This window comes from Hibiscus syriacus, unplaced genomic scaffold, assembly GCF_006381635.1.
Source record: "Hibiscus syriacus cultivar Baekdansim isolate YM2019G1 unplaced genomic scaffold, ASM638163v2 tig00110195_pilon, whole genome shotgun sequence".
NCBI classification, from domain to species: Eukaryota; Viridiplantae; Streptophyta; class Magnoliopsida; order Malvales; family Malvaceae; genus Hibiscus; species Hibiscus syriacus.
The window spans coordinates 1,048,948-1,060,343 of record NW_024062621.1 but is presented as its reverse complement, the minus strand read 5'-3'; the positions used below and the strand labels follow the sequence as shown (position 1 = coordinate 1,060,343).

The following is an 11,396-nucleotide window of genomic DNA, read 5'->3' as shown; positions in this document are numbered from 1 at the left end:
TTCAATTTGCTTTTGCGATGTATTCATAATTATGTTTTTTCTTCTATGTTATCAACTAGACGTTAATTTAATAGTAAAATTGAAATTTTAGGATTTTAAAATTTTAAGTTTAATATATATAAATATAATATTTATACTTAATTTAATTTCCATCATATATAAATTAATTGTAATTAATAATCAAGTGTATATTATAATTTATTCCATTCAAGTAATTTCTTGTCTTTTTTGAAAAAAAATCATGTAACCTAATAAAAAATACATTGCCTTGTTAATGTTATTACACACATTGTTATATTTTCTCTATATCTCCTATTTAAAGTTATGTTTTTGTTGTCATTTCTTTAAATTCCCAAAGTTTTATAAGGTCTTCGAAATTATTTATGATGTTTAAAACTTCGTATTCTCTAGATAGATATAACATTTTGATGTGATCATTGATAAATTCATGTGATCTGCTTAAGTCAAATTTATTTTCAGTCAATTATATCTATTCAACACGTTAATTTACGAGTAACAACCATTATCCTAAATATAATACTGACAGTAAGAATCATTATAAAAATTTTTAACTAAAACTTAATGAAGGTTTTCATCTTCAACACCGATTTTCATATTATTTTACTTGGTACCTCCTAAATCAGACGATATTAATTGTTTATAAAATTAAATATCATCGATTGCAGCTCTTTATTTAAATCATAGAGGAGAATAACGTACTACCGACGCAAATTTAATGTCATCATCAACACATAATAAATAATACATCTAGAAGATATATTGAAATCTTCATCAGTCGATATGTTAATCGTCTGACATTTAAACATTTAATTTCATAAGCAAAATAATAACATTTTACTCTGTTTTCCCTTACAAATAAGGGCTCCTCTCTTATAAATTAGGAATTTTTCTTGGCGTCTTTATTCTTCTTTTTCAAGGCTTCATTCTTCTTCCATAAAGGACATCTGTTTATACTATAAAAAATTACCACCTATATGTGAATCATTGCTTAAATACAAAAAAGGTAAACTACAACCATCATCAATCATCATTTTATTAACCGTCGTAGATTCAATCCAGGACAAAGATAAGATTTTATATCGCAAGGGATCAAGTTGTTTAATTTTAAGAAATCATGGATCTATTATATATTTAAACTTGAATAATAGAAGACAAGGCTTAAAATTAACTACTATTTAAACTAATCTGGACTAAAACTATCATTCGATTAACAAATCTAGATAAGGTCATGACTAGTGATGGTAAACGGGCGGGTCAGGTACGGATACCCCCTCCTCCATCCCCATACCTACCTAATATTTTTCAATCCACCACCCGCTCACCACCCATGATGGGTACAAATTTTCAAATCCACACCTGCCTACGCGGGTACATTCTCAAATCTATCCCCACACCCACTACCCACGATGTACCCGTCTAGACCCGCATGAAAGCAAACTTAAATTATATATAAGCAACAAACATAAAAAAAACATTTCCATTAAGAAACATATACATTAAGAAACATAATAAAATAATCCAAGGATTATTTGAGTTAAATTTTAATATAGATATTAAAGTACATAAAACACCATAATAAAAGACATAATTAAAGTTTATAAACATAAATGACAAACACATAATGTTTTTTTTCTTTGGCACAACATTCTAAAATTTCAGGTAATGCTTGTGACATCTGATACTCCAGTATTACAATCATCATTCTCTATTTCCTTCAATTGAGAGAGCTCCAATTTAAATTCACTACTACCTACATATATAATAGAAAGTGGGCGGGCGGATGCGGGTAATGTCTCAAACCCATTACCCGCTCACTACCCGTGACGGGTATCACTTTTTAAATCTACACCCGTCCACTACCCGCTCAAATTATACCCATCCCCGCCCCAATTGGAGCGGGTGCGGTGCAGAATCCACAAAACTGTACCCGTTTGTCATCCTTAGTCATGACCCCTCCTATGATGCTCGTAGATTCGTCACTGCTTTTAATTAGACATAATATCAAAATTAGTCCTCTAATATTTATAAAAATAATCATTTTGATCTTTATTTTTTTGAAGCATTTTGGATCCATCATTTTATTTTGGGGTAAAATGATTCTTTTATAAATAAAATTTTTTAGTTAACACATGATTAACGTTCTAAAATATAAACATTTTACCCTAAAATAAAACGTTGAGAGTCTAAATACTCTAATAAAAAAATAAAGTTCAAAGTGACTATTCAGTCAAATGTTAAGAATATTTTTATCCTAAAATAAAACGTTAAGTGGCAAAATACTAAAAAAAACTAAAATAATTATTTTAATAAATATCATGAGCTAATTTTGATATTATGCCCTTCAATTATTATTATTATTATTATTATTATTTTGATCATTATGGTGTGATATCATAGTACTTATCATCTTTTTAATTTAAATAAACCTGCATTCATTTTATAAATAATAACATTCGAATATAATTTATCTAAAAAATATATCATCTTTTATCACGGACTATAGTACTCTCAATTTACTATTATTAATAACCGTCTTGGTATTATACTAAGCAATTCAACGATATGATTATATAACAGGGTAAACTGAAAGTTTAGTACTTAAACTATTAAATTTATTCTATTTTGGTACTCAAACTTTTTTTTTTCAAATTATACCTAACATTTATTTTAGGTTTCATTTTAACATCAGTCATTAAAAAAAATTAACGGTGATGCTAACATGTTACCATAAACTAATACGATATCATCATTGAAAAAAATATCACGACAAAAAGTCTGTTAAATTTTAAACAATGGGATACCAAATTAAAATGTAAACTAAATGTTAAATATAATTTTAAAACAATAAAATGTAAATATTAAAATAAACATTATTAATAATTTAAATATTAAACGTGTAGTCTACCGTATAAATAAAATGGGTACCACATGCACCTCAATGCCTCTCCCTATCCAAACACATTTTTTGCTACACCTTTGATTTGTCTGCCTCACCTATTAAAAACAAATTCTAATTGGAATCATTCCAATTAACTTTTTCATAATCAAATTAATGTTTTTATTCAAATTTAATGCTAAAAAGGTATAAACATTAGTATAAAGTATTTTTATTTTTAATAATAAAACTAGTTTTCAAAAATTTACTTAAAAGTTAATAAGGTTTTCTTATTTATAAAATTCAACGTATATGCATTTTTGAATCATTCGAATATTAATATTTAAATATTTTTAAAATTTTAAATGCATTTTTTATCTATAAATTGTCTGAATAGAATATCTAAATATGAACTAAATATTAAAATTAAAATTTATAAACAAATAATTCAAAACTTTAAATTTATATATAAGAACCAATAATTAGTTGGTCTAGAAGAGTCAAAGTTTAAATTTCTCTAGAAAAACCAATAATTAGTTGGTCTAGCGGGATGAGACACCAAATCCCTTAAGTAAAGTCAGATATTTAAATCTTATTGTTATGAATGGAACAATTTAAGTTAGAATAGTAGTCCTCAAAATCGGCTTATATAATGTCATATATTTGACATGAATAAACCTATCAATGAATTGAATATCATTAAATAAAAAAATCCTATTGAAAAAAACATATACTTCATTTTGTATTTTTAAATTGAATATTAATATTTTAATATGTAATATATATATATAAGTAATATAGATTTAAATAATAAATATTTAAAAATGTTATTTATATTTTTTTATGAATCTAAGGTAAATACAAAATATTTTATGTTCAAAACTCTCAACCATTTGATAATGAAAACTTATATTATTGTATATACAGTATTTAAACTCGAGATTTTAAAGATAATAATAAATCTCTTAATCATTGAGATCGTTTAGTTTATGATAATTTTAATATTTAAATTTAAATAACATCTAAAAACGTGAAAATAAATAAAATTTACCATCATTAATAGCTCTAATTAATAATGACAGTATATGTAAAGGTGTTAGTTAATGAAATGGCATTAGATGTAATTTTCTTTTGTGATAAGGGCAATATAAAGCAAAAAGTGAGGAAATGGAAAGTGATTATAAAAGGAAACAAAACCCAAAAGCATAGGAATGTGGTGAAGTCCACGCGCTTTACCCTTGCTATTTGATTTACGTGTATGACCCACAGGTGATAACCAGCTTGAAAGGATCCGTGACCAAGCGTGTATGAGACCCACAGGTGATAACCCACGTGAATGAGACCCATATTATAAAATAATTATTTAATTACAATATATTATTTTATTGAGTATTTTAATTATTAAAAATTATAATTTATTCATTCAATTATTTATATGTTTAAAATTATTATTTATTAAAAAATTAACGATCATTCAAACTAAATATTAATCAATTAAATCGGTAAATTAAGAATCGATAATAGATCAATCAATTGATGATATTAAATTACATATAGTTGATTGGTTCGACCATAGATGATAGATCTGATCTTATTCATTTTAGATCCGGTTCAATATCGTTAGTTGAACTGATCCAACTATCGATTCTTTATCCAGTTGGCCAATCTAGTCCGATTCAAACAAGACGTTATTTTAGCTATAAAAAAAAGGAAGTTAAAAAGGATATTTGTAAGTTAGTTGTTTGCAGTTAATCCCCGCGTTATTTTAAGCAAATATCCAAATTGGCACTCATGGTCTCCGCCGCCTCTTGTGCAACGGTCTATCTTCCTCTCAAAGCCGAAGACCCAAATTCAATCTCCATTAATCCTCTTTTGGGTTCTTCCCAATTCCCCCAAATTTCATTTCAATGCTCAAAACTCATGTCCAAATCCCCGATATTTCAATCACAAAGAGGTACCATTCATTGTTATTCTATAGAAGAAAATTGAACATATGGATTGATTTGAAATATACCCATTTGTTTAATGCACTGTTTTCTGTCATTTTGGATGAATTTAACCCCTTTTTCTCCATTGAGGTATTGATTCTGTTGTGATCTTTTTTTTTCTTTTCTTTTTTTGCTTTGTTATATGTTTCTCAGCTTCATTTGGATTTGAAAAACGAGGATAGTGCTGTTTGTGGAGAGATGAATTTGTAAGGAGGTATTTTCCTCTTGAGGCTAATTGTTGAAGATGATCTGTTTGCTTATTTGTTTTGGGGTTTTGAATGAACATTTTAGGGTGATTATGGAGATTAATCCATGGAGAAAATTTGTGTAGCATCTATTTTGGTTTTCCCCATTCATGGTGCGAATCAAGTTGGTTCGATGTTGTTGAGTCTCGAGGTAATCGAGTGCTATCTAGCTAGCATTCGGTTCTTTGAGTTCTTAGTTTGATGGAGTTGGTTTATGGAAAAAATCATACAATGCTATGGAATTTAAAAGTGTGAGAAAAAACTACCATTGAATCTTTGGAAACTAAGGGAGATTGTATATAGATTCAATCCGCACGGTAGCCATAACAAGAAGTAGGTTTGATCTAAACCATGGCAAGCGGTGCAAGCCCCAAGTCATGCCATGGTAAAGAGATGGTCGAGTCAAGTGACAGAGGTTCTACCGATGGGGATACAGATAATATTTGTGCGCAGACGGGTGAGGAGTTTTCGACGGAGTTTTTAAAGCATACCGGTGCTTTAAGAAGAATAGCAGTGACAATGGATGCAGACTATAGTCAATCAAGGCTAGCGGGTTTTAATAACAATCAGAACTGTCATCAGGTTTACAAGGATCTTCAATGCATTCCAGAGTTAATAAGGAATGAAACTGAATACGGTTCAAATGTTCCAAATTATGGTTTTGGAACAGGACGTTCATGTCCGACTGAAGTAGAGGGTTATCATGACCATTTTAGCAGATATAAGTGGCCAATTGGTGGTTCTGATGGGCATAAATTTGTTCAGCACTCAGATGCAAGTTACATTGATCCATTGACACCATGGCCAACCGTCTCTCCTGTGTGTGTAGTGGAGTCCCCTCGATCAAGCCACTCAATAGCGGCGGATTTACAGAAGGTGCATTTATGAGTAAAATGAAGTTTCTTTGCAGCTTTGGAGGAAGAATATTACCAAGGCCAAATGATGGGAAACTTAGATATGTAGGTGGAGAGACACGGATCATATCGATTATGAAAAACCTAACCTATGAAGAACTTGCAAGGAAGACGGCTGCAATTTGCAACCAACCTCATACAATTAAGTACCAGCTCCCTGGTGAGGACCTGGATGCTCTAATATCTGTTTGTTCGGATGAGGATCTTCAACATATGATCGAGGAATATCACGAACTGGAACGGAATGGCAGTTACCAAAGACTGCGGCTATTTCTCGTGTCATTAAATGAACATGAGAGTCCTGGTTCTTTTGAAGGAAGGAATACTCCACGACAGCATGACATTGATTATCAGTATGTTTTTGCTGTTAATGGTATGCTGGATGCAAGTGGGCAGAATTTAGCAAGCCAAACAAACCAGTTCGGAAATGCTTCGGATTATAGTCATAGTTTTCATACAGACTCTCCGACGTCTGCTCATGGTTTCGAGAATAAGGACTATACTCCAAGTTCACCTAATGCTGCAAGAATGTTCTCACATCCAGCTGCTAAATTTTTAACTAATCTTCAGATACCATGCAGATCATTTAATTATTCCCCCCTCTATCTCCTGGTCAAGGTAAGCAAGGAAATCCTAGTAAATCGAACTTGCAGTATGTGGTAGATACATCGTGTTTTGATCATAGTAATGAAGGCATCAATCGGTACGTCATGGAGACTCATCCGGTTGGTAATTCTTACTATATGGATGCCACTAGCTATCATAATAATCATCCTCATATACCTCTTCCATTTATGAACCATCAGAATCATAACCAACATCTACTGGAAAGTATTCTGAGTAACAAATCCCGTGAAAAGCATTTTCATAATCGGAGTCCGAGTGGAGATTGTAATCACTTTCGACGGCATCATCAAAATACCTCAACTCCTGACCAAACCAGCCTTATGGAAAGGGCACTTTCTGACTCACAGTTACAAGGACATGATGAGAGGTACAATTACATGTTGAAAGGATCAGCGCCAAAGACTCAATGTAATAGTTTAAGAGAAAAATCGCCATCGCTAGCATTGTATAACGAGTCTTCCAATCTAGAAACGAACAATCAGAAAAACATTGAAATTACATCACGCAATAGCTCCATAACAGATAAGAACCTGCCTAGTGTTTCACCTCGTGCAGAAGACTTAGCTAGCTCTGCAGATTCATTGTTCTCTTTACCAGTCATCGTTGCCCCAAATTCGGCAGATACGAGGGATCAACTCCCTGGTCATCAATTAAACACGGGAAAACCTGAATTACATATCAGAAACCTAAGTACCACTAGGGATGGACAATGTGCTATAACCAAAACGGGGAGCGGTCAATCTGTTGCACATGGATCTCCTAAACTACAACCTGTTACATCTCAAAAATTGGCTGACCAAGAACCAACTAAATCAGGCTCTGTAAGTATAACTCCACTCACCAGGAATTCTTTCAATGTGATGTTGAATTTTCATAAGAATGATCCTCTTGTTTCTGAAACTTTCTCAGAATATGACCACAGACAATGCTTCAAGTAGGCAGGCATTTCTCAATGGTGAAGAAGCTGCTAGTCGCCCCAACCACAAGTCAGCAGAAGTAATCGGGAGCCTATACTTCTATGAAAGGTCGAAATTCGAAGAAACTTCAAGTGTCCAATCACAGCCTTCACCTAATACATACAACAGCAAGGTGATAGAATCGGCTGTTATTATTGAAGATGTTACTAGTAACACACCAGCTGACGTCCCCTCTTCTTCGGATGTCATGCCACATATTCAACATGGGACCAGTGATGAAACGAAATCTAATGAGGGATCAAAGGAAGAGAAAAAATCTAATCATAAGGTAGCAAATTTCCTCATCTAGATGGTTTCGGATGAATGATATTTCACATTAGATTTCAACTACCTCCTCATCCTTTTTATAGGATACGAAGAGTGGTGGAAAAAGTGCAGACGGTTCTATTATTGATGCAAAAAAGGTTGAAATCGAAGCTAAAATCCATGGTTTACAGGTCCGATCTACTCGTGCATGTAACTGCTATAACACCCCGAACTTTGCTCTTTATCCATTTGGTCAAGTTAAATCCACTCAATGAATAACTTGGCTACTCACACAAGTGTTAAACTAATCTGCATTTAAAGTTTCTTCAGTAGATTTCTTTAGTGTTTGTTGCTGAAGGAGTGGAGTTGTTTGAATATTCAAAGTAATTCATTTTCCATGGTCTCTCAAGTTTTCACAATATAAACTTTTGATTATTTTCTAAGATGAATTATTCAAGATATGTTGAACTTTTCTCATCTACGTTACCATGATTAGATTCTTAACCTCACAATGGCTTCCCTTAAAGTCGTCACTTACCTCTTTTCGAGAAGGAACTTTAAATGTTTATTAATTTAACTGTTCTATATACTGATTCATGCATATATGTAGCAGATTATAAAGAATGCTGACATTGAAGAACTTCAGGAGCTAGGATCTGGTACATTTGGAACTGTTTATTATGCAAAATGGAGAGGAACAGATGTTGCTGTTAAGAGAATCAAAGAAAGTTGCTTTTCCGGCAGGCCATCGGAGCGAGAGCGGCTGGTGGGTGTTTTATTAGTGTTATATATTCTGAATTATTTTTCCATTGGTTATGCTTGTTGAAAACATTAATGACATTGTTTGACATTTAGAACTCTCCCCTGGAAAAGAAAGGGGACTAAAATAGATTGAAACATCATTTACTTACTTGAAACATGTCTTCTATCTATATTGCTCCGAATCATCATTTTTTGTGAACTACTCATGCAAACACCATATCCGATGTACGTGTGGACAAGTATCGGGATATGACCCTTGAAATGCATACACCCGAGTCCAAGTAATGTAGTACTGTATTGAGGAAAGGTTTCTGTTGTTTTCGGTATTCCTAACTGGAAAATTTGTACAGACAAATGAATTTTGGAGGGAAGCACAAATTCTATCAAAACTTCATCATCCAAATGTGGTCTCATTCTATGGGGTTGTCACTGATGGACCTGAAGGAACTATGGCAACTGTTACCGAATATATGGTGAATGGATCATTGTGGAATGCCCTATTAAAGAAAGATAGGCAAGTCATTACATTTTTGTTTTAATTTCTTGTCTAAATAGGTTTATGGACTTCAAAGCTCTTTTCTGCAGGGCACTTGATCGTCGTCGAAAGGTTATTCTTGCACTGGATGCAGCTTTCGGCATGGAATACTTGCATTCCAAAAACATTGTTCATTTCGATTTGAAATGCGACAATCTGCTCATCAACTTGAAGGATCCTCAAAGACCCATTTGCAAGGTAATTAGTAGCACGTTCGATCGAAATATCGATCAAAGACGTACATAGAATTAACCTGATGATGTGCAGGTTGCAGATTTCGGGTTGTCAAGAATCAAGCGCAACACTCTTGTATCCGGTGGAGTACGTGGAACGCTTCCATGGATGGCACCAGAGTTGTTGAACGGCAGTAGTACCCGGGTTTCAGAGAAGGTTTGTAACTTAAAACTGTGCGCTTTATATAACGCTAATCGAGGAACGAAAGATTTGTTCAAGAAGACAGAAAAAGAAAAGATCCTTATGTGCTTGTTCATTGCTATTGCAGGTTGATGTTTTCTCATTTGGTATTGCAATATGGGAGATCCTGACTGGAGAAGAGCCATATGCAAGCATGCATTGTGGTGAAATTATTGGTATACTTCTGCTAACTTTATATCAATGCCTTAGGCTAAATACTTCAACATCTCAAACCCGGGGCTTGCTCCGGAGTTCATAGAATCACACGGTTCCTAGGGCTTAGTCTACTCGGTTCGTCAACTGTCATTACGAAAAGATAAAAAGTGTTTTACACCATAGTGATTCAGATGGAGAGTGTTGAATTCATTTGTTTTACTCCATTTTCACATGTTGATACCATGCTAGCATTTACAAATAATGGTGTTGTCTGAATTATGTGAATGAAGGCGGAATCGTAAACAACACACTGAGACCTCCGATACCGGAACGATGCGATCCGGAATGGAGAAAGTTAATGGAAGAATGTTGGTTGTTTGAGCCAGCGAGCAGGCCATCATTTACAGAGATAATAAACCGGCTGCACGCCATGTCCGCGGCATTGCAGCCCAAACGGCGCACTCCGGTTAGATGAAACACTAGAAGAAATCTCCCTTGTAAGTAATACATTCATACATACATACGGAGAGAAAGAGAGAGTATAGATTCATGGACATGAAGAAAACTTCACAAAATTCTCTGTAACATTTTGAAGTCAATTTGTAAACTTTATATTTATTAGGGTAAACAGTAAACTTTTAAACTTTTAGTGCGCTTGCATTTTGGTCACTAAACTTTAAAACTTGCAATACATCACTGAATTTTTAATGCATCTCATTACAGTTACGGTCGTCAATTGTGTTAATAAAAGTTGATGCGTCACATGAAAATGCTCTTCTCCCCAAAAATTCCTAAGCTTTGTAGATTTGAAAATGGCAATTGTCGCTCTTCTTTTTGTCGTCATTTCTGCAGTCTTTCGGTGGTTTCTCCGATCAAAAAGATCATTGAATTCTTCTTCTTTTTCTTACTTCAATTCAAACTATTGAAAAACCTTTCAGTCTTTTTAAATCCTAATTGAAACTAAAGATCCACAACTATCAACCGCCTGATTAGCTTGAAATCGAACTATGTTAATTTCCTAGCCAAGTATAACCTTCCTAGTTCCCACCATTGGAATTGACTGACAACCACTTGGTTTTGATATAATTGTGGACGGTGACAGAATGAGATTGTGATGATGGCTCGAGTTTTGGCTGGATTGGTCATGATGTTGTTGTGGCTCGTGATTATGGTGTTTGAGACTTGGATGAAATGACGGTGACGAATGGCTCGACGATCTTGAGAAAACAGTATAACTCTTGAGTATGGTGGATGTTTAGTTTAGTGGTGACGACAATCGAAAGAACACCAGGCGGTGATGACACAAGCAAAATGAAGTTGACAATAATTAATTTGGAAAAAAGTTTAGGATTTAAAAAAATACTTTAACATGTCACATCACTTTTTATTAACAGCGATTGACGACATTAATTGTAATCAAAACGAATTAAAAATTCAATAATTGTATTATAAGTATTAAAAGTTCAGTGACCAAAATGTAGGTGCCATAAAAGTTTAGGGACCATTGTGTTGTTTACTCTATCTATTATATCCAACTAGATTTCAAATGCTAATATTCATAAATGCCATTTGTTAAGTGTGGCTGTGAATTAAGAATCTCGAGTTCGGAGTAGAGGTGAATCTGATGACCAGAGGC

The 11,396-nt window shown here is 33.3% G+C and overlaps 1 pseudogene; it reads left to right on the top strand.

Annotated features, from left to right (window-relative positions):
- Window positions 1-5,306: 5,306 nt before the first annotated feature.
- LOC120218073 lies at window positions 5,307-10,299 on the top strand (annotated as a pseudogene).
- The last annotated feature ends 1,097 nt before the right edge of the window (window positions 10,300-11,396 follow it).